Source organism: Hyla sarda, chromosome 5 (genome assembly GCF_029499605.1).
Source record: "Hyla sarda isolate aHylSar1 chromosome 5, aHylSar1.hap1, whole genome shotgun sequence".
Taxonomy (NCBI): Eukaryota; Metazoa; Chordata; class Amphibia; order Anura; family Hylidae; genus Hyla; species Hyla sarda.
Window position 1 is genome coordinate 166844012 of NC_079193.1, and position 24402 is coordinate 166868413.

General features: G+C 41.0%; 1 protein-coding gene and 1 long non-coding RNA gene across 3 annotated transcripts in view; one reads left to right on the forward strand and one right to left on the reverse strand.

The window, feature by feature from the left end:
- CPNE4 (copine 4) overlaps positions 1–24402 on the forward strand; it is a 437398-nt gene that overhangs the window by 329977 nt on the left and 83019 nt on the right. The gene's annotated exons all lie outside the window — the stretch shown is intronic.
- LOC130273593 (uncharacterized) overlaps positions 1–24402 on the reverse strand; it is a 75088-nt gene that overhangs the window by 33048 nt on the left and 17638 nt on the right. Inside the window, exon 2 of the long non-coding RNA XR_008844055.1 lies at positions 16559–16623. This is a non-coding gene — a long non-coding RNA (uncharacterized LOC130273593). The remainder of the gene's footprint in view (positions 1–16558; positions 16624–24402) is intronic.

The window sequence follows — 24402 nt, forward strand, 5'->3', positions numbered from 1 at the left end:
GTACATACACTATATTATGAACTACACTAACTTAACAGCCCCTGTAGCATAGTCAAATAAAAAAAAATCCCGGAATACCCCTATAAACACTCTTCAAAGGGTTATTTTCAGCACCCATAGATTTGTCTTTGTTTATTATCCTGTGGACTGATTACTCCTGTATGTCTTGTTAGCGCTTTCTTCATTTTTATTAATCTTTATATAGTAACATTCCAAACATTTGTCAAATAGGCTTAAATATGCATACAAAATTCCAGACATTTACATGTAGTTTGGATGCACTATTACTGTTTTGCAGATTCAGCAGTTTTGCAACACTTGGTATTATAGTATGCCCTTTTTTCAAAAAAATAGAGTGCCCATGATATCACCAGAATAGAGCTTTTATGTGTGTCCGTAATATAGTGGACATATCCTGCTATGGCCTGTACAGTACTTCTTATTTTATATGAAAGCACACAGAGCCATTATATGCCATAGTACATGTAGAATAATACTTTATGAAGACATTCAGTATCTATGGTTCAGTGAAACCATTTTGAAGCATAACTACATTTAACTACATTTATATATTATGGCATAGCATGTTTTATGTATGTATTCATTTCATTTTGAATTTTTTAAGTGTGAGTGTTCAATAATAGAGCATGGAATTTAAATTCTTATGACTTTATTGCAAGCTGTCTTTGTACCCTGGTGGTCAGAATTTTGGCTGATATGAATGAAGGTTTATATGCTGCTTACAGACACCTGTGGTCAACACATGGTTGGCTAGACTCCAGAATATATGCCTTCCAGCATTTTTGTCAGGCCTATGTAGAACTATCTGCTGGGAAGCTCTTCTCCAGCTTCCTTCCCATATCATCTCAATTGATAGGTCTCTTCCTATAATAGAGAGACCTGTAAGTCAAGTTTAGCCATGTAAGGAGCCAGAGTGCAAATGTAAACTTTTGCTATTTCATGCCATACGTGATTAGGGGTTCCAGACCAGAAATTGTTATTTTTCATATTTATTTTCTATGCTTGCACTTTGTTTTGTTGTTTCCGTGGATTGTGAAGGGTGGTATTACCAATGTTAAAGACTGTCACGTGATTAATCTCACCCCTTTTCCTGTATTAACAGCCACCTGCAGGTCCCTCTATTTCAAAGTGTAAGGTAGTGATGTACTCACTTTTATGACTTGATTCACACACAACATAGATGTGCTACACATTCCTCTGCTGTGACCTTACCTACTGGGTTCAGCACTGTCTGTTGCCCAGCATTTGAAACACAATCCTTTGTGGATCTTCCCCCTTCCCTTCAGGTCTCAGGAAGGATTGTGTTTAAAATGCTGGGCAACAGACAGTGCTGAGAGTTAAAGGGGTTATCCAGGAATAGAAAGACACAGGTAATTTTGTTCCAAAACTACTCCCTGCCTGTCTCCAGGTTGGGTGTGGTTCTGCAGCTCAGTTCCATTGAAATAAATGAAGCCAAGTTGTAATATCCCATCTAACCTGGAGACAGACAGGGATCAGTTCTGGAAAGAAATTAACTGTGTTTTTCTATTCTTGGATAACCCATCTAAATGAACCAACCGGAGTCAGCATACCACGGTTTTCAGTCAGGCCAGAAAACCAGATATGGGGCAAAAATTAGCCGACCGGAGTCACTATCTGACTCCAGTCAGCTCATTCAAATGAATGAGATGGGAACCGGGTCCAGCTGAGATACGGGAGAGCCTGGTTTTCCCATCCACCAGCCTATGTGAGACTGGCGTACATAAGCATTTTACCTCCAGACAGTACATTAGTAGCTAAAACATCTTACTGATTGAAGACAAAATTCTAAACATTTATCCCTTTAATGCTTTTCATGAAGGATTTCTGTGAGACCAAATAAATCAGATTCTATTTTATTCATTATTATTCTAGCTTATATTGCCAACATGAATATTACTTACGAATAGCTCCTATAGCTTTGTAATTTTCTCTAAATATAGAATTCAGTGATCTCTATTGGCCAAGCCTGACATTGTGCACTTACTTATGTCACCTGAAAGCCATTATTATCTCTTCCCCAGAGAAAGTGCTCAATAATATGAGGAGAAGAAGCAAACCTCTTATTATACAAACTACATTTAAAATTATTCTATATGTAAAGTGATGTTTGCTTACATGGGGGACACCTGTCAAGTCATCTTATTTATGAAGCAAAGGGAACAACACAAAGGCATAATGACCTAAGTAGTTTAATAGGGAGGAAGGAAGCAATGGGTGGGTAGTGATCACAGTTTATTAAAAGAACTGCTTTCACCGACACTGTTCAGAAAAGGCAATAAACTTTAGGGCTCAACAAATCACTAATGGTTGTAGTAAATCTCAATTAACAGTGACATGAACAATGCTCATAAGTATGTGGTCATGAATACAAATTAAATAATGGTTACTCTTACATTTCACATGACTTGAAGAGTAGATCTTTGTTACAACTGATTTTGTGGTAGTATACTGTAATGTAGAAGCTAAATGTTCCAAATTTTTCCCTCTTAAAGGAAATCTGTCAGTAGTATCACCAGCACTGAACCTGTTACACAGGCTTGTAGTGCGGCTGATGCTGATTAAAACCGTACTCACATTGGCCCTCATTTACTATTCTAAACCCGACTTGTTTTGTCGGTTTTTTTTTGCGTATCTTTGTCTGCAACATGTCGCAGACATCGTGCGCCAGTCTGCGACACGATGCAACATTGCCATCGCAATGTTGAAACTATCGTATGTCGGGGCCATCGTAGGTCGGGGGTCACTGTACTATAACATGGCCGAAGGAGCAGGGAGGGGGTTAATGAATATTAATGAGCCAGGTGCAGCGGCTGCCCAGTGAAGATGAGGTCAGGGCGCCCGAAGCTAGTTCATAGTTCGGGATGCCAAGTGCAGGAGCGGACATGATAAGGTCTTTTAGGTTGTTCAAACACTGTATGGCTTCCTATGAAAGTGGTTGCTTCTGAGTAATAGCTGGAATGGCATCATACAGGGGTTGCATCAGTGCTGAGGCAGCAGGAATACATTGTCGGCAGTAAGTGATCATACCATGAAAGGCTTGTAGTTGATTGACAGTTGTAGGTACAGGAATCTCTTGTATGGCTTGCTTCCTGTCTTCTGTGAAGTGTTTAGCACCTTGAGAAATACAATGTCCTAGGAAGACAACTTTTGTTATGCCCATTGAACTTATTCAAGGGACATCTTGCAGTGGATTGAAGAAAGAAAAGATAGCAGATCAACCGAAGTGGTGGCACACTCATCTTGCGAGTGAAGGTCATCCACATATCAAAGTAAAGTCACATTAGGATGGGCACATAACCATGGATGCAGACAGGTGGATAAGGCTTGAGAAAAGGGATTGGGGGAGTTTTGAGCCCCCCCCCTCCCTGTGGCAAGCATGTCCAGGTGTATTGTCCTCCTTGGTGAGTAAAGGCAAAGAGGTATTGGCAGTCTGGATGCAAAGGAACGCTGAAGAAAGCATTGGCCAAGTCCAGAACAGTAAAAAAAAACTTGGCATCTGGTGGTATTGAGCTGAGCAGAGTATGTGGGTTGGGAACAATGGGAGTATCCAGAACTGTGGCAGCATTAATGGAACGAAGGTCATGTACCATGCAAAACTTCTCAAGTTGTCCTCTTGGGGTCTTTTTCTTTAACGGAAACAAAGGAGTGTTTCCTGGGGAAACACATTTGATTAAGGCTCCATTCTTGAGAAGAGTTGCAATTTGTTCAGAAAGAGAAGTTTCTCGGTTTGCTTTGAGCGGATACTGGGGTACTCTAGGTATCTTGGCTCTGGGTTTTAAGAAGATCTTAACAGGCGGAACAGGCAAGAGTCCAATATCATCTGGGCCTTCGGATCAGACGCAGTCAGAAATTTGTTGTAGATAGACATCGGGTATAGTCTTTGTTGGGATGTTCATGACCATCAGTGGAGAGGCTTGCAGGACACAAAGTTTTTTAGGTGTGAATGGTTATGATAATTCAAGGCGCATCCCATCATCCCTATATTTATGATATAAGGATTTTTGATCATTTCTATTTAGGACATAATTAGCTGGATTCTCTTGAGTTATTCTGTTGTCGGGTCTTCATTGTTGATTCATCCTGGAGTGGTTTGGTGTCCAGAGAGAGGTCCAGATTGTTGTTGGTCCATATTATGAAGGTTTTGTGACATCATTGGCCTTGCAGTGGCTGAATCCATTCGGTAGTTAGAAGGAGGAAGTCGGGACCTGCAGTTTCGCTGGACATGTCCAAGTTTATCACATCTGTAGCAGTTGATGGTTTTACTGGATGGTCTTCATTGTGCATCATTCCAAACATGAGGAGAAACAGTTCAGTCCTGAGGGACATCATTCTGAACCGGGTGTTGAGTAGTTTGCGGTTAGGTTGCTCCATTATACATTGTAAGTACATCCTGACAGATTGCCACTTCCGAGCTCTTCTTAGTAGGTGCCATTCCCGTTTGTTTTTCAATAACTTTCAGGTATCTTGGTTCAAGTTTTGGTTCAAGTGTCACATATTCAGGCCTAGTGTTTCTTTAGCATCGTGGAGGCCAGTAACAAAGGTGCTAATGAAGAGTTTCTTATGGAATTTGCTTCCTAGGTCATAATCTTGATCCTGGAACAGATTAAGTAGTCTGGAGAAAAACTTTTCAGCTGATTATGTAGGTTCCTGAGAGGCATCAGAGAAATTGGTGGTGCTTGAAGCTAGTCTGTCTCTGGCCCAGGCTTGTAGTTGTCGGCAGAATTCTATTCCAGAAGAGTATGTCTCCTCGTCCACAATAGCAGAGCTATCAAGGCTGGCGGAAATGACAGGCCAGAAGGTGTCTCCAGTTCTGATAGAGACTAGACTATATCAATCCTTCCATACTGATGAATAGGTTTCTTGGATTTGCTTGATTCTTCTGTAGAAAGGCATTGGCTGTTTCTCTGGGTCAGGGAGTTGGTTTAGGAGATTATTTACTTGCACCGAGGGAAAGAAAACATATTTTTGATGGGTATTTAATGGTGCTATTACAGGTGCATTTGTTTCCCCACTAGGTGTGGATGTAACTGGCATCGTTTATGGTGATCTAGGTCTTGATTCTTGGGGTCTTGAGAAGCCAGGCAATAGATCATCGGAGTTATTAGTCTGTATAGGCAATACTGTTGATAAAGTGAATTTAGGTAGGCCAGGTATTAAGTAATTTGAGTCATCATGTGGTATTGGTTGTTTACCCAAGAGGTTAGGTTAATTGAATAAGTTAACAACATTCACCAGAGCTTGGACAGTTTTGTACGTGTTAGAGATCAGCCTGATTTCTCGCATTGTTGGTATTGGCTTGTGATGTTTAATACTGGACACTATTGCATTGGCACAGATATTAGGAGGAAATCCAAAGAGTCCAGAACTGATGGGTGGAATGGCCAGAGAGGAAATTTCCTTCTCTCCAGCTAGATCAAGAATGTGGTGTATTGTGGACTGAAGCTGCCTTATGCAGGCATCATGTTGGGCAGAGGAATATCTGGGACCAACAACATGCATTATCATGTGGCAAGGCAGTGTCCCAGAGCCTGTAATGGCCAGTTGGGAGGTTAAAATGGGCCCTTGTTTTAGTACCAACAGATCAGAGTCATGCCGCAGACTAGTCCCCCCTGCCTGCACTAAGGCAGCAGCAAGGCCATCATTATGCTGAAGATATGGATTTGCAGGGTTTACTATAGCTGGCACTTGCTGGGTTTTCATGGAACCCATGCCAATTTGGAGTAGGGTGTTATTCCAGATCTTTGTTCCAAGGGCCGGTTGAAAAGATTCAGATGCCATACTTGGTCTAATGGTTTGGTACATGTTACTGTTGGAGGTAATGGGAGGCTCATGAAATTGCACCACAGTAGGTGTGATTGTATTAACAAGTGAAAGTTGTATCTTTCCTGGGCACTGATAATGATGATGATGATCAGTGATAGGAGACTGAAACTGTGCATGGGGTTTATCTTGGGCTGGAGAACTGTCTTCACTGGGTAGAAAGGTCTGACTTCTTGGTGAGGCACAGCAATTATTAGCAGAATGAAATACAGAGCTTTCTGGTGAGGGCTGATCCAGGAGTGTGTGGGTTTGATTTGGGTATAGGCCAGTGATCTGGTCATTACGTACAAAGTAACCTCCATCCTGAGTCGTAGCTGGAAAGAGATCAAGTGCTAGAGGAAGTTCTGTTTGGAAACCTTCCAGCAACTGGCAAGTCCTGCTTGGGTGTACTGGATGAGGGCTCATTACAGCGAGTAAGTAGATTGGGTAAGCCCAGATGGCTGACAGTAGAGGAAATGGATGAGACAGCACTTCCTGGTCCTCCAAGATGGCTGAGAGCACAGTAAGTGGGTTGAGCCACACTTCCTGGCACTCCAAGATGGCTGACGGCACAGGAAGTTACTGTAGTAAATGGCCACCACTATACGGAGGTTGAATAGCATATAGTGGGATGGGTGCATTTTGGGGGGGTTCCATTTTTCCAGTATACAGAGGTGCTGTGGCAGTACATGGTGGAGCATATACAGGCCAGGCTTGGCCACAGGAAACACAGTCTTTTATTGAGGGCAGGTTTTGCTGACCACAACGGGACACAACCAACAGCTAGGGTCATCATTATCGAGTGGTAAAATGTCTCTATTTTTGTAATACAAATATATAATCACATTGCTCTTCTCATCTCTGTACTCCTCCTCCACATATACTTACTTAGCAATAGCGCATGACGCACGGTGCCATTCCTGGGCGGATGACAGCAAATCATTAGCTTCTAGAATCCCTTTTTGCTGCTTAATGGCTTCAGACCATAAATCTTGGTGTAATCTGCCCTTCTCATGAATGCCACAGATAGACATTTCATTTTTTCAAGATGCTTCACGGTGCATGACTATTGCTCGTGCCTCTAAATATCCAGGGACAGAAGCAGTCTGACTTTTAAACAAAGACAGCAAAGTGTTCATCTTTATCTGTAAAAGTCAATCAATGCAAGAACTGAACAATTTAAAAGCTTTTTTTTTTTTTTTTTTAAAGGTAGAGAGAGAGTTGCAAATTACCCTATCAACAAAAAACTCTCAGTGGATTGGCCAAACAAATTGATACTAAACACCAAACCAAAAGGGGTGTCAGAGTGACAACCACAGTGTGTATGATGCTACTATTATCTTCTACTCTGATGCATTACTAATACAATACAAAAGCTACCAGAGCCAATCCTTGCTCCAGTACAATCCGAAGTAATTAGTAAGCCATCCTGTAATACAGAAAAAGTTACCTGGCTGATACGAATCCAAAGCTATCAGCTTATCTGGTATCTTGAAAAGCTATCAGCCCAACAGTACACCCAAAGTTATTAGGGACCTTAAACACAATTATCTGCGGCACTCTTACTTCCTTGACCGAATCCACTAATTAAAAAGACAAACATTTAATTAAATCCAAACAAGCAGGAAAAAAAATTGATTTTTAAAGTCTCAAAAAATCCAAAGAGTCTCTCACAGTTAAATCCTTGCCATTATTATTTTTGTTGGCATTAAAGGGGTCCTACCGTGGAAAACCTTTTTTTGTTTTTTTTAAATCAACTGGTGCCAGAAAGTTAAACAGATTTGTAAATCACTTCTATTAAAAAATCTTAATCCTTCCAGTACTTTTTAGGGGCTGTATACTAAAGAGAAATCAAAAAAAGAAATGCATTTCCTGTGACGTCCTGACCACAGTGCTCTCTGCTGACCTCTGCTGTCCATTTTAGGAACTGTCCAGAGAAGCATATGTTTGCTAGGGGGATTTTCTCCAGTTCCTAAAATGGACAGCAGAGGTCAGCAGAGAGCACTGTGGTCAGGACATCACAGGAAATGCATTTCTTTTTGGATTTCTCTTTAGTACACAGCCCCTAAAAAGTACTGGAAGGATTAAGATTTTTTTAATAGAAGTGATTTACAAATCTGTTTAACTTTCTGGCACCAGTTGATTTAAAAAAAAGTTTTCCACGGTAGTACCCCTTTAAGAACCAAATTTGACCTTGCTTCGGTACACTGTATACAGCAGTTGCTGATAAAGAATTCACAGCCAGCTAAGAGGGAAAAAAAATGTTTTTATAAGCCTGCAAGTTTGTGACAGGTGAAAGGAAAAAACAATCCTCCCCTGCTTTTGCCTTCTAAACCTATTTAAAGCAGCAGTCAATCACAAGCAACTAAAAACAGAGAACAACACAGCGGTAATATCTCTGTCGCTCAGAGGTAAATCCTAGAGGGTCGACTAATGCCGTCCAGACTCCCACAAAACTACCCAAAAACACAAATAAGACTACAGATTCATAAAAATCAGCAGACTTACCGTGTTTCCGTGGGGTTGATCAGGCCCCTAGTTTGGGTAATAATGGGTTGCCTCGGGCAGCTCAAAGTGTCGCTCCACTGGATCTGGTTCTTCCCTTGAGTGTGGTTCAGGCTGATCCCACTTCTGACACCAAATTGTCAAGGATGCCTTAATGTGCGGCCTTAAAGGGATACTCCGCCCCTAGACATCTTATCCCCTATCCTTTGGATAGGGGATAAGATGTCAGATCGCTGCGGTCCCGTTGCTGGGGACCCACGGGATCCCCGCTGCGGCACTGCGCTATCATTACAGCACAGAGTTAGTTCGCTCTGCATGTAATGACGGGCAATACAGGGGCCGGAGCATCGTTACGCCCCTTTCAATACAAGTCTATGGGAGGGGGCGAGGCGGTCGTCACGCCCACTGCCATAGACTTGCATTAAGGGGACGGGCCGTGATGTCACGAGGGGCTGAGCCATGATGTCACGCTGCTCCGTCCCCTGTATCGCCCGTCATTACGCACAGAGTGAACTCGCTTGTTTACAGTTTCACTAATAGTCATTGGTAGGCAGCTGAATGCTACAGTGTTAACATCACATAGGTGGGAAGACAGGACAAAAATATTGAACCTGTAAAACCTATGGAAGACAGAATGCACAACAGGTTTGGAGCCTGAACTATGAAGGTGGAGAACAGATTAAGAGCCATTACCAACATCATGGAAACCAATAAATGAATATCAGGATATAAGATATCAGGGTCCAGATATTGACCAGGAACAAAGTATCAGACCCAAGACATGCCAGGAGCAATATCCAGGAGAAGGATGGAAATGTAACAGGAGATACCTAGATCAACATTCAGGTACAGGCCAGGGACAGAACATCAGAAGCTACAACCAGGAACAATCAATAGAGAGAACCAGAAGGTACTAAACTCTGCAACTTGGAAAAAGTGGTCAGTGCTACACGCCCTAGGCAGATACAAGAGGGAAATGCTGGAGCAGTGAGTACATCTGAGTTGCCTACAATAATAAGCTTGTCCGATCGCTGAACTGGGCCCCGTCTCTCCCCGCTGAACTCACCAATCACTTTTTTCCCCTGAGCGAGTGATTGGCTAAGCGGGCAGTTACTTCTGTTCAGCATTAGGGCACTTCCTAAGGTGAGGGCTGGAATGCTCAGAGGAGATAACGTGACTGGACAGTTTTGTGGTAAGAGACGGGCCTAGAGTAGGAGATTGCGAGGGGCCCCAGTGGTCAGAAGCCTCCCCGCGATTAGACACTTATACTCTGGGGATAGGTTTTACGAAACCAGAGTACCTCTTTTACACTGGAGATATTCAGAGCACTTGTGGAGTCATGCCTTGATGGGTCACAGGTGTTTTGTCGGCACAAGCAGTACCCGCACAGTATTCGGCCTGTGGTTTTAGTATTATAGCTAATTGCCATATAAAATATTATAGAACTTGTACTTTAAGTTTCATGGTGCTTTAAACTTTTTTTTGCAGAAGTGTCTTGCGGTCCTCTAGAGCAAGACAGAAACATGAAGAAGCTTCTTCTACTTAACTGACCATGAAAATGCCTGCTTCCCTCATAAACAACCTGCTCATGCATTATGAATGGATCTCTTTAATTCAGGCCATAAATAATAATAAACTCGAGTTTTGATGTATTTACCAAAAACAAAGCTTGGAATCACTGAACTGATTTGTTAGATGAGGTGTCTGTTTGCTGTAGATAATTCTGAACAGCGTCCATAATTTTCCATTGCCAACATTTACCTTTCAGTGTTTGCAAATTCATCTTTTTCTAATCAAGTAATGCTGAAATAACATCTGTATAAATTATTCCTACACTGCAGAAGAATTTGGAAAGACTTCTGTTCATGTGTATTTTCTAAAGCTCTTAACTGGAACAAAAAATACCATATGGTGCATTTCTACTTCTGTAATTAATGTGATTATCTTTTTATACACACATTTATATCAATCTCAGTAGTTAAAGGAGATTACTAATAAGAATTGAATGTTAATTTTAACAATTCAATGTAAACCTGTGTATCATTGGAGCAGAATTACAAAATATGTCTAACCTGTAGACAGAGTAAACTTAGCCTAGGCCTCCTTCACATGTCAGGCAATTCAGCTGCATTTCCCTCCTACAGTGCCAGAAGTAAAACTGATTTAGATCAGGGCTCATAGAAACCACTTAAAAATAGTCCAATGTTTTGCTCTTAGCCATTCTTGGGTAATTTTAGCTGGTTGTTCTGGGTCATTATCTTGTTGGACCCATGACCTGTGACTGAGGCCAAGCTTCCCGACATTGGGCAGTACATTTCGCTCCAGAACGCTTTGATAATCTTGAGATTTTATTGGACTCTGTACAGACACGCTGTGCCAGATGCAGTATAGCACCCCCAAAATTTAACCGAGCCCCTTGCAAGCTTCACAGTAGGTAAACTTTTATTTTTTTTTGCAAGCTTAATTTTTGCATCTGTGAACTTAGAGCTGATGTGCCCAAAAAGGTCCAGTTTTGTCTCATCTATCCAAAGGACATTCTCCCTTTGTAGCTTGTCAATATGCATTTTGGCAAATTCCACTCTTGCATTTTTATGATTTGCTTTCAACAGTGGTGTCCTCCTTTGCCGTTGTCCAGTAAGTCGACTTTGGCTCAAACAGTGTTGGAGGGTGGTATCTGACACTGATATACTGTGACTAGAGATGAGCGAACTTACAGTAAATTTGATTCGTCACAAACTTCTCGGCTCGGCAGTTGATGACTTTTCCTGCATAAATGAGTTCAGCTTTCAGGTGCTCCGGTGGGCTGGAAAAGGTGGATACAGTCCTAGGAGACTCTTTCCTAGGACTGTATCCACCTTTTCCAGCCCACCGGAGCACCTGAAGGCTGAACTAATTTACGCAGGATAAGTCATCAGCTGCCGAGCCGAGAAGTTCGTGACGAATCGAATTTACTGTAAGTTCGCTCAACTCTAACTGTGATGTTCACCTCAAATTTTTTTAGAAGCTGTTCTGAGCCCTTTGGTTACCATTCCTATAATTCGTCTCTTCGATTTATCATCATGCAGGGAGGTTGGCTACAGTCCTGTGGACCGTAAACATTTTTAAACACTATGTGCAACTGTCATCACAGGAATATCAAGCTGCTTGGAGATGGTCTTATAGCATTTACCTCTCATGTCTATGGCGGGGTGACACCTAATACACAACTCTCACACCCCCTCCCACAGACATGAATGGAGGAGGCATGGCGTGACATCATGAACACGGAAGCCTCAGGCTGCAGCGGCCTGACCCCTCATGATCAGACATGTTATCCCCTATTCTTTGGATAGGGGATAACATGTCTAGGGGCAGAGAACCCCTTTAACATGCCTGTCTATAATTCTATTTTCTTATCTCCTGAGACAATTCTCTTCTTGGCTTTCTGTGGCCCATGTTCAATGTGGTAGACACCATGAAACCAAACAGCACAGTGACTATTTTTCACCCCATAAATAGGCAGACATCTTAGTTTAACATGTCAAATTTAACATTGTCAAATTATTTCCTATTTCTAGGGGTACCATCATTTTTGTCCAGGTCGACCACGTTTTTGCCTGCGGTCGGGAAACCGCATACGGCCGAAAAAGCAGCCAACCGGAGGCTGCGGTTCACTCCAGTCGGCTCATAGACATGCATTAATTACGGTCCCCCTATACGGCTGAGTGCGGGCGCCGCGATTAAGCTCCCCCCCTCTTCCTCCCAGCCGTATACGGGAACCGTAGTTACAAATCGTAGTATGAACCCAGCCCCAGCCTTACAGTGCTGTGGTTTAACTTTACTTTCCTGGAAAATCAGCTGAGTTGCCCATAACAACCAATCAGATCGCTTCTTTCATTTTTCACAAGGCCTCTGCAAAATGAAGGAAGCGATCTGATTGGTTGCTATGGGCAACTCAGAAACTTTTCCTCTGGACAGGTTTTGATAAATCTCCCTCTATGGGGGAGATTCATCAAAACCAGTGTAGAGGAAGAGTTGTGCAGTTGCCCATAGCAACCAATCAGATTGCTTCTTTCATTTTTGAAAAGGCCTCTGAAAAATGAAGGAAGCAATCTGGTTGCTGTGGGCAACTCAGAAACTTTTACAGGAAAAGCTGCTGAGTTGCCCATAGCAACCAATCAGATCGCTTCTTTCATTTTGCAGAGGCCTTGTGAAAAATGAAAGAAGCGATCTGATTGGTTGCTATGGGCAACTCAGCAGCATTTCCAGGAAAGGAAAGTTAAGCCACAACACTGTAAAACTCTGTCCCACCCTGGGACTCGAACCTGTGGTGGTCTCCCATCCACTTTGCTGCTGAGAAGGTCCTGCTTAGCTTACTGTTTTACATGGCGTGAGATCCCCATAGACCACAATGGGCCTATTGGTTTAAATGGGCAAAAAATCACAGAGTTAATGCACTGGTCGCAGTTCCCTATACCATTAAAGAAGGGAGGGCTCAATATTCGCGAATATGCGCATATATTTTTGCATATGCGCAAAAAACGAATATAACGAATATGCAAATTTTGCGAATATATGACGAATATTCGTCCATATATTCGCGAAATATCGCGAATTTGAATATGGCCTATGCCGCTCATCACTAGTAATGATACGCTGATGTTAGGCAATAGTGTCTGTGTCTATTTTTTCAGCTCCATTTATTGTACAGTATTAGGAACTCAGTACAGAAGGATTTTTTTCAAACGTCAATGGCTCAGATGTTATAAAGGAGTTTTAGTTTTCAAGTTTTAACTCCCTATGCATCGCCCTATATTAGGCCTCCTGCATATGTTGAATCAATAGTGGTGTGATAGCCTGGGGGAGTAGGGTATGGGGAGTGTAGCTGTGCGGTGATTAAAGGGTGATTATTAACCCTTGCTATTTGTGATGCCAGGGTGAGGGCTCCTCTGTAATGCTTGTCCTACCGCCACCCTTCCCAAGAGCGATAGGGAGGTAAATAATATTGGAATGTCCACAACTGGAGGGTTTGCTGAAACTGTTGTAACTTTTACTGAAGATTTTATGCAAGCTTCATAACCGGAACAGTTGCTATACATGCAAGCTTTCTTTGGAGATTGACAAAGGTTGGGACTTTAGCAATTTAGCGTCTTTAGGATAATATGTGCTGTTCCACTGGATTTAGGGGATTTAGTTGCGGGCCAGTAGTCACGCTAGCTTTAGAGGGGGTAGTTTAGAACTCACGGTTTAAGTTCCACTGAGGCCGGTAGGTTTTCAGGCCTAGCGTGTCTTTGCAAGTTGTGCAGATCCGTCCTGCTGGTCCGGCATCCACGAGAGCAGCAACCCAAGAGAGCGATAATTGGCTACAGCTCCCTTATATGGGCCGGGTCTGGACTAGTGCTAATTGGTCCAATACTTGTGTCAATCACCATTACAAAGGATTATGGGCAACACGTGACCCAAGGACCTCCAAAGGTCCTCCAACAAACCATAGAGAATATTAACATGGTCACATGACCGAAGGTCCTGCGACGCTAAACAAGGTAAGTACTATACATTATATTAAATATACGGTATTATTAAATATATACATATATTAAGACTGTAGAATTAGAGTACAGAAGAGGCAACTAGGGGCTGTCCCACCTGGGGGACCCTACCTGAGCGTAGTCACTCTGACTTTGGGGACCACGACACTAGGTACGGTATGCAATACAGTACCGGGACACCACAGTGGTACATGAAGTACTTAAAGATAGTTATATGGATTACATCCATAGGCAATCCACACGTTGATGGATGGTGTCTCTGTCATGCGCTTCTATATTTTACCCTATAAGCCATGCATTCATGGTAGGTGAGAATACCCCCATAATGTCATGCGGTAGAACTTGCCACACTTATTTGAAAAATCCAGGAAAAATCTAAAAAGCACAGTAAAGTATGGGCCTATACTTTTCTATGAGTATCAAACTAAAGATCTGCATGTGTGCACTTAGAGGGTTTACGAGTACCTGAAAACCCCTTTGGGTCATTCATCAGAAACCAAGTTAGATACTTTTATTATAGAATTCTGTGAAAGGAATATAAATTCCTATACAGTACTCAACACAAGTGATCCCCTTAGAGAGTCAGGGACCACCTTATTATACAATATACCAAAACCCAGGGCACTAAGCCCGGGGCACAAGGTCCCCTTAGGAAAACTCCCCTAAAAATGTACTTTTATTATACCTACTATATTAAAATCATAAAAATCATAGTAACATACAAGTTAAAACCACTTGTTCACAGTACCAGATGTATCTGTATATAGGGATGACCCCACTTTAACCCCTTAACGACCACGGACGTAAATGTACGTCCTGGTTTAGCGGGACTTCCCGAACCAGGACGTACATTTACGTCCTGTGTATGACCGCGAGCATCGGAAGGGTGCTCGCGTCATACACGGCAGCTTCTGGCTCCTAGCAGCAGCCGGGGACCTGACGGTAAAGGTGGACATCCGCGATCGCCCCTCCGACGCATTAACCCCTCCGATGCATCTGTGGCATCTGCGGCATTGCAGCACTTTGATTGGATGATCGGATGGCCCACAGCGCTGCCGCGGGGATCCAATCATCTAGCATGACAGCCGGGGGTCCCCATACCTAGCTCCGGCCGTCTCCCGGGGTCTTCTGCTCTGGTCTGCTCGATCGCAGTGCTGAGCAGTGCTGTGTCCTTTACATAGCACTGAACAGTATTAGCAATCAAACTATTGCTATAGATAGTCCCCTATGGGGACATAAAAAGTGTAAAAAAAAAGTTGAAAAATGTAAAAAAAAAAGGAAAAAAAAAGTGAAAAATCCCCTCCCCCAATAAAAATGAAAATTGTCAGTTTTTCCCATTTTACCCCCAAAAAGCGTAAAACTCTTTTTTAATATACATATTTGGTATCGCCGCGTGCGTAAATGTCCGAACTATCAAAATATAATGTTAATGATCTCGTACAGTGAATGGCGTAAACGTAAAAAATAAAAAAGTCCAAAAATGCTGCTTTTTTGTCACATTTTATTCAAAAAAAAAAAAATGATCTAAAAGTTTTATATATGCAAATGTGGTATCTAAAAAAATTACAGATGACGGCGCCAAAAATTAGCCCTCATACAACCCTATATACAGAAAAATTTAGAAGTTATAGGTGGTCAAAATAGGGCGATTTTAGATTACTGATTTTGTACAAAAAGTTTTAGATTTTTTTTAAGCAGTACAATAAATATAAAAGTATCTAGCCATGGGTATCATTTTAATCGTATTGACCCACAGAATAAAGAACACATGTTATTTTTACTGTAAAGGGTACAGTGTGAAAACAAAACCCTCCTCCCTAAAAAAAATTTTTTTGGGTTCGCCATACATTTTATGGTAAAATGAGAGGTTTCATTACAAAGTACAATTGGCCACGCAAAAAACAAGCCCTTATATGGGTCTGTACATGGAAATATAAAGGAGTTATGGATTTTAGAAGGCGAGGAGGAAAAAACAAAAACATTAGAAAAAGTTAGAAAAATGCAAAATTTTAAATTTTTTCATAAAATTTTGGGATTTTTCACCAAGAAAGGATGCAAGTTACCACAAAAATTTTACCACTATGTTAAAGTAGAATATGTCACGAAAAAAAAATCTCTGAATCAGAATGATACCTAAAAGCATTCCAGAGTTATTAATGTTTAAAGTGACAGCGGTCAGATGTTCAAAAAACGCTCTGGTCCTAAGGTGTAAAATGGCCTGGTTCTTAAGGGGTTAAATAGATTATAGGGAACTGCAGTTTCCCCTATAACTGGATAACTGTGACACAATTAAAACCATGAATTTTGCCTCCCTCAACTAGTTTTGATGCTACAGCACCGTCCTCAGGAGGAGTATTAGGCAAAACTAGTTGAGGGGGGCACATTTCATGGTTTTAATTGTGTCACAGTTATCCAGTTATATGAGAAACAGCAGTTCCCTTTACTCTATTTACAGTGGGGTCATCCCCTATATACAGATACATCTGGTACTTTGACCAAGAGGTTTTAACTTGCATGTCACTACATATGATTTTAGTATAGTAGATGTAATAAAAGTTCATTTTTAGGGGAATTTTCCTAAGGGAATCTTGTGCCCCGGGCTTAGTGCCCTGGGTCTTGGTAAATTCCTATACAGTGAGCGTTTTGTACTAAGGGCTCTAAGCAAGTAGTATTTTATCACTCACCTCTATGACAATATAAAGAGAATTGGATTTGGAGCTCTTTAGTAGGATATCATATCTCCATATCCCTACAAAGAATAATGAAGTTATTTAGATTTAATAAATTAAATTTATGATACACATGTAGAGGACCATTGCCATTAACCTCTTCACTTTCCCAAATAACCAGGCATAATAGGTGTTAACCAGGGTTACCAATTTGTAAATTCCTGGAGGGGCCATGTAATGGGGGAGAAAGCATTTAGCCTTGTCTTTGCAAGTGAAACTGGAAAATTCCCTTAAAAAATCCTGCGTTTGAGGCTTATTCCTGCAACACTGATCCATAATATGGTCTTGTATATGTGCTCTGGTCACATCTCAAAGGAGGCTCCATTAGTAGTCTCTGTCAGAGATTCTGTAAGATGTTGGAAAAAAAAATAGTGCAACACGTAAAACTACATATAGACAGTGAGATCTTTTAGGCGTTGTTGGTTTTTGTAATTTGATAGATCCAGCATTATTATTTGTTTTTCTGAAATGTGATATGCAGATGTGAACAAAGCATAGCTAAATAAGAAATATAATGCATAAGAAATGCAAACCAAATAATAATTAGACCTGATACAGGAGTATAAAATATATGGGACTATTACCAGTACAAAACCATTTGTTGACCATAAAAGGGGTACTCCCGTGGAAAACTTTTTTTTAAAATCAACTGGTGCCAGAAAGTTAAACAAATTTGTAAATTAACAAAAAGAAATATATAATAAGAAATAATTATATAACCAGTCCTCAAGAAGTAGTGAAAAAAAGAAAGAGAAAAGGAAAGGATGAATAAAAAAAGAGAAGTATTAGTGATTTCGAATAAAAAATGTACAGTGATATGTGAGTAAAAATAAAAATAAAAACAAAAATAAAAATGGAAAGAAAAAAGAGAAAAAGGAAAAGGGAAAATAAAATAAAAATAAAAGTGAGTATGAAAGTGCACAGTATCGAAGATTAATCTTAAATTAATCAGGCTACTGAGGAATGCGACATTAAGTCGTGAAACGCGTCTAGCTAGCCTTGTCTTATATCTATCAGCCATCCCTATCTCAAATCTGGTTTTATACCTGTATCAGCCGATACTGCCTAGACAGCGCTGTAGGACCCGGACTAGTGGACCACTGTGAATTGGCGCGCTATTCACACGCCACGAGGACGCCGGGCAGCCGCTGCCGATTTCTCCACAGACCGGCCACTGAGCTGTGCGAAGCACGATACTCCTACTTGGTTACGATCTATTACCCAGCGGTTTACATCATCGTAATCGGGATCATCACATCGTCCCAACCACGGCACGAAAAGTACCTCCCTACCCATACCAGGGCAGTGATTGATCCGGTCCGTGCGGGCACTGGGCTCCCACAGTCCCCGGAGCCTGCAACTCTGGAGATATTCAGCTGCCGATCATCACGGTGAACAAAATCATAAGGTACTGTGCCTGACCTCACATAAGCAACTATATCTTGCTATTAATATTGCTATTCTACAAACACCTGTTGTGGGACACAAGTTGATAACAGTGAGCAATCACAATATATTTTCTGAATGAAATATTGAAACATTTACTACAGTTTAAGGTGACTGTGTTTCACATAGGAGTATCATTGGAGTACACAGTCTCTCCGATCGCCGGATTTTACATTCAATACTGTTGCTATTCACATCCCTTTTTAAATTTTTGTATTTTTGAGATAGTTGGCATTTTTAATTATTATATTGGAACATTTATACCGCATGCCTGAGCAAGGGCCCTGCCCAGGCATCAATTATTATTATTATTTTTAATAAATGCATATGATTGTTTAAGAATTATCATTTTCTGCAGGCATTTTCATTATTCTTAGATTTTTAGTTTTTTGATATCTAATAATTATTAATATTCACATTACTTTCATTCATTTTTTCTAATTATTACTTTGCTCTTATCCATTTTTCTTCGATACTGTGCACTTTCATACTCACTTTTATTTTTATTTTATTTTCCCTTTTCCTTTTTCTCTTTTTTCTTTCCATTTTTATTTTTGTTTTTATTTTTATTTTTATTTTTACTCACATATCACTGTACATTTTTTTATTCGAAATCACTAATACTTCTCTCTTTTTATTCATCCTTTCCTTTTCTCTTTCTTTTTTTCACTACTTCTTGAGGACTGGTTATATAATTATTTCTTATTGTATATTTCTTTTTGTTGATTACTGGGTCTTTTGGGGTTTTCAGACCTACCAGTTAACCTCGGAGTAGATGGTAGATTGAGCTGCACTGCCTCTTTGTCTTTTTTTGCTAATTTGTAAATTACTTCTATTAAAAAATCTTAATCCTTCCAGTACTTTTTAGGGGCTATATACTACAGAGCAAATGCTTTTCTTTTTTGGATTTGTCTTCTGTCACGACCACGGTGCTCTCTGTTGACCTCTGCTGTCCATTTTAGGAACTGTCCAGAGCAGGAGAAAATCCCCATAGCAAACATATGCTGCTCTGGACAGTTTCTAAAATGGACAGCAGAGGTCAGCAGAGAGAACTATGGTCGTGACAGAAGAGAAATCCAGAAAAGAAAATAATTTCCTCTGTAGTATGCTGCCCCTTAAAAGTACTGGAGGGAATAAGATATTTTTATAGAAGTAATTTACAAATCTGTTTAACTTTCCTGCACCAGGAGTACTCCTTTAAAGAAAACCTATCATGCAGGACCACTTATCCCCTATGCAAAGGATAGGAGATAAGCATCTGATTGCTGGGAGTCTGACCATTGGGACCCCCCACCATCTCCTGCATGGCACCTCGGCTCTCCCTAGAAACTGACCCTAAAGCAGTGTCTGAAACATCCCCTCCATATATCTCTATGGAAGAGCAGGAGATACAGCGTTCTGGGATATCCTGCTCTCTCATAAATATCCATAGAGGGGGCTTTCCAGCCAACGCTTCGTGCATGGGTCAACACGTTCCTTCCTGGGGACTGCCAGGGTGCCATACCAGAGATGGCAGAATTCCCTGCGGTCGGACTCCCCACAATCAGATTATTATCTCCTATGCATGATTTTCCTTTAATCCTCCCAAATATTACACCTTTAGTGACATAGAATGTGATGTATTTTTCCACCATTAGAATAATGATATTCGAAGGCTTTCCTACCTCATGTGTGTACTGTGTGTTATAATGTATCAAGCAACTTCATAAACTGCCTAATGTATGCAAACTCCTACTGGATAATTCCATAAAATATGGCGTGCCGTCTAAGGTCAAAGTAATTAATCTCATTTAGAGGAATGCAATGTAGATGAGCGGCTGCTTAAAGAGCTCATTACTATTCCTGCCTGAAATGTGCAACGGTGAGCTGAGAGAGAACAGAGTGATGCCGATACTCACTGATTCAATGACCGCATTCTGAGGCATATTAGATAGAGTTCTTCACCTTTTGTGTAAATAATGAAGCCCATCATTTATCTACTTATTTAGTAATTGCAGTTTGCAAGGGCCAGGTGCATAGATAATGAGATATACCATAGGAAGTAATGATGGAAGATCAGCCGGCAGATCTCAGGACTATTGAAACACAATAGGCTAAAATAGTCTTTCTGCTTGGAATGGTAATGTAGACTGATGTCAAGGTGGTGAATTATAAAACTTATGTGTCAAATGGAGGAACTGAAAATAACATTAAGATTTCTGTGGGCTTATGCCTTGTTCCCACACAGTTTTTGCCAGTTTTTATGTGCTGTAAAATAGCCATTTTGCAAGTCAAAACTCAGGCAAAAAAAATTGTATATTTTTCCCAAAGGATTCAATCAAACCCAATACAAGTTCAATTTAAGAATTGGGCCCTTTTCTCAACTGTAAATTGGCCAAAATGTCCCAATTGTAAACAGACAGTTTGGGGCTAAAGCTTTTGCTACAGCTCAAAACCGTATTTGTGGGAGAAATATAGGTGCTAGACACATAAATCTACATGATCAGGATTATGTACTAAATAACATGCAGTATAACATTTTATTTCATTTTGTGGAATATGGGTAAATAAAGAGTTAACAGATCTTCAAAACAATTTTTGGAAAAAACCTGACCTGCCTACAGCTCTTATTGATCTTTCTATTATTTCAGTACATGAAATTATTAAATTAACAGTTTCCTCCTATATGCTTCATGTGTTCTGCCTCTGACTTTAACACTCTAGCAATGCCCCTGCTCCCTCCCGTCATCTCATGCTTTAGTCCCCCCCCCCCCCAATTGCCAGACAGTATAAGCATTACAAAGAACAAGTTTCATCTGTTCATTGTAGTGCCCAAACCATCCTGATAATACATGACGCCCTACATGACCAGTAGTCCTTAGCTTATTTAGTGCAACAATATTGGGTCTGGGGCACAGACTTTAAATGACTCAATATTGTTTTATCACCTTTTATAATGTTATTTCAGGTTTAAACGTCTTGTTGCATTACTATGGTATATGAGTGTAACCTGTATTCCAGTCCTTATATATTTTAGGATATTACAAAATCCTTCTAGTAATACAATAGTAGCATTTTGATGACCATCTGCTATATAATAAACTGTAGAAATCTAAAAATACAAACATTCTAACAATTGTTGAAAGTAGATTAACTAAAATATTGACTAAAAAGCTAAATATGGTCACATATATAAATTCATTCACAGGATGCATGTTTTTCCAAAAGATAAAGCTAACCGATGATTAAAATGACATGCAGAGAGTGACCCCTCTTTTGTTCGGCTCATTAGAATTAATACGACTTTGATCAATGGCAATTAATATTCTGCCCTCAGCTCAGTATCTCAGTTCTGTTTAGCATTCTAATTCAAGGCAATTAGTCAGAGAAATTGTTCATCTCAGCTTTTATGTGTCCTCTAGAGTATCCTCCCAGGGATGTCAGATCATAGGAGTACTGGTGTAAGTTCTTTTAGACTGGCACATAGTAACTTTTGTAGGTGTTTTCTCTAAAGTATTAACATATGTTATGGTTGGAAGAATAGATTCATTAAGTTTGAAACACTGTAGGTTGCAACATGGCTCTCGGAGCTGTAATGTTATTGGTGGAATGGTTCACTAGCGAAGTTTGTGGAGAGAATGGTCGGGTTTGGTGTATCATTTTCTCCTTACTCTGTTGTTCTTGGAGGGATAAGCTGATGCCAGAGCTGTCCTTTAGCAGCTTATCCATCCCCTCCCTATGGACACCACATAAATGTTCAACCATGCCAAACATTAATGTGTAGGGTACAAAGAGTTGGACCAAAGGATAGTGAAAATGTATGATCACCTATAGATTTAACACTTATAGATGTTTTTGATCACAAGACCTTCAAGCCCCAGTACACAGAGCAGCAAGATTACATTAACCCAGACATTGTAAGAACCCAAAGGGTTAATCTGCACTGAGAGCATTTGTTTATTCTGGTTACTCCGGTTACACCTAGCTCTCTGGATGGTCAGCTGACCTAATTTGCTTTCACCTGTGTGCTCCCTATTTAAACCTGCAGTTAACATCCAGGCTTTTCCTGCAAAAGAGGTTTCTCTAGTAGCTAGCGTTGTTTCTTGTATTCCTGATCTTCTGACATTTCTGACTTATTGACTTGGCATTCTGAACTTTCTCCTGTTTTGGCGACTTGGCACTTCTGGTAACTCCTGGTATTGACTCGGCTTGTGGACTGTGACTTTGTGTGTGTTTGTTTAGATATTATTTCTGTTAGTCTGTGTGCTCCCTTTCTGTAGCCTGACCTGTGTCTATATTGTAGTTTTTTTTGTTGACAGTGACTTCCATCACATATTTAGGGAGGGACTGTCACTGTGGTTGTCGATCTGCAATTAAGGGCGGATAGGCAAGTAGGCAGGGATAGAGGGAGTGGGTGAGATCAGTACTGCACTCTTTCCCTGTCCATACGTGACATTTTCTCAGGCCCACAGACGCATTTGCCTTGCTCCTGCATTATGGAAGCTGTGTCTGCTTTGGTAGAGCAAATGCAGGGCTTGACTCAGCTGGTTCAGGATTTAGCTGAAAGACTTCAGCAGTGTGAGTCTTCTCAGTCACAGTCAGCATTAGCTCAGACTTTGACTCAAAGACTGCAAGACTAGGAGCAGCTTATCCAGGTCTTGCTAGCCAGAATCCAGGAGCTGGAGTCTGCCTGTACCCAGGTGTCATCTGTTCCTGTCTCGGCTCCCATGGAGCCGCAAATTAGTCTCCCGAAACATTTTTCGGGTTACCGGAAAATGTTCAAAAACCTGTGTGAAAGTTGTAAGTCATATTTTTATCTGAGACATTACTCTTCTGGCACTGAGGCCCAGAGAGTCTGAATTATTATTTCCCTTCTGCAAGGGGGTCCCCAGGAATGGGTTTTTCTTTGATCATGATGCCCCTAAAATGACCTCCGTGGATTCATTATTTGTGGGATTGGGTCTCTTGTACGCTGTACGTGACCGTGCTGCTTATGCTGAATCTCAGCTGCGTACCTTAAAGCAAAGTCGCAGACCTGTTGAGGAGTATTGGGTAGACTTCAAAAAGTGGTGTGTGCTTTTCGGTGGAACACCCCAGCTTTGTTTTTTTTAGTTTAGACTGGGATTCTCCGACACCTTAAAAGACATGCTGATGACTTACCCCACTCCTGACATCCTACACCAAGCCATGACATTAGCTGTACGTTTAGATAGACGTCTACGTGAGTGGAAACGGGAGTGTTCATCTTAATCTAATTCTCCTCTTTTGCTTCACTCTATACCTGTCTATAATAACCAACCTGTGCCTAGAGAGGAACCCATGCAAATAGGGTCTATTCGTACCCCGGAGGAGCGCAGAAAATTTTGACAACTTAACTGCCTGTGTTTTTACTCTGTGGAGAATACACATTTCATTGGCTCCTGTGTCAAGCATCCGCATCCAAGTGGTAATTGTGGAGGCCACTTGGGCGCACAGGTGTGTCATGCCTCTCAGAGAGCTACGCCTGGCAAAATTCTTCTTGGGGGCATTGTTCCATCTAGTGTACAATATGATTTAACATTTACGAGTGTTGTTAAGCTGGTTTTGCAGCTGCCTCTGGCTGAGTCGGCATGTTGTGGCACCATGCACAATAAGAGTGTCAAGAGCACTCATGCGGACTTGTGGTCAGAGGGAAGTAATGAGAATTAGAAGGATGACTGTGAGGACACCAAAGAGTGGTGTGATTTGGAGGATGAGGATACAGATGAGGAGATTGATGGTCCATCTGTATCGGTACTTTTTATATTCTCAGGTGGTTAAGGGTCCAGTGGCCCCTCTTAAAAGGGGGGGGGGGTACTGTAAGAACACGAAGGGTTAACCTGCACTGAGAGATTTTGTTTATTCTGGTTACTGTGGTTACACCTAGCTCTCTGGATGGTTAGCTCACCTTGTTTGCTTTCACCTGTGCACTCCCTATTTAAACCTGCAGTTTACATCCAGGCTTTGCCTGTGAAAGAGGTTTCTCTAGTAGCTAGCATTGCTTCTTGTATTCCTGATCTTCTTGCTTTTTATAACTTATTGGCTTGCATTTTGACCTTTCTCCTGCTTTTGCGACTGGGCACTTCTGATAACTCCTGATATTGACTCGGCTAGTGGACTGTGACTTATTGGCCCAGATTTATCAAACTGTGTGAGAGTAAAAGTGGAGTGATTCTCCCATAGCAGCCAGTCACAGCTCAGCTTTCAATTTACCAGAGCTTGTTAGCTGAGCTGTGATTTGTTGCTATGGAAAAATCTCTCCACTTTTTCTATCACACAGTTTGATAGATCTGGGCTATTTTGTGTGTTTGTTTAGATATTATTATCGTTAGTCTGTGTGCTCCCTTACTGAATTC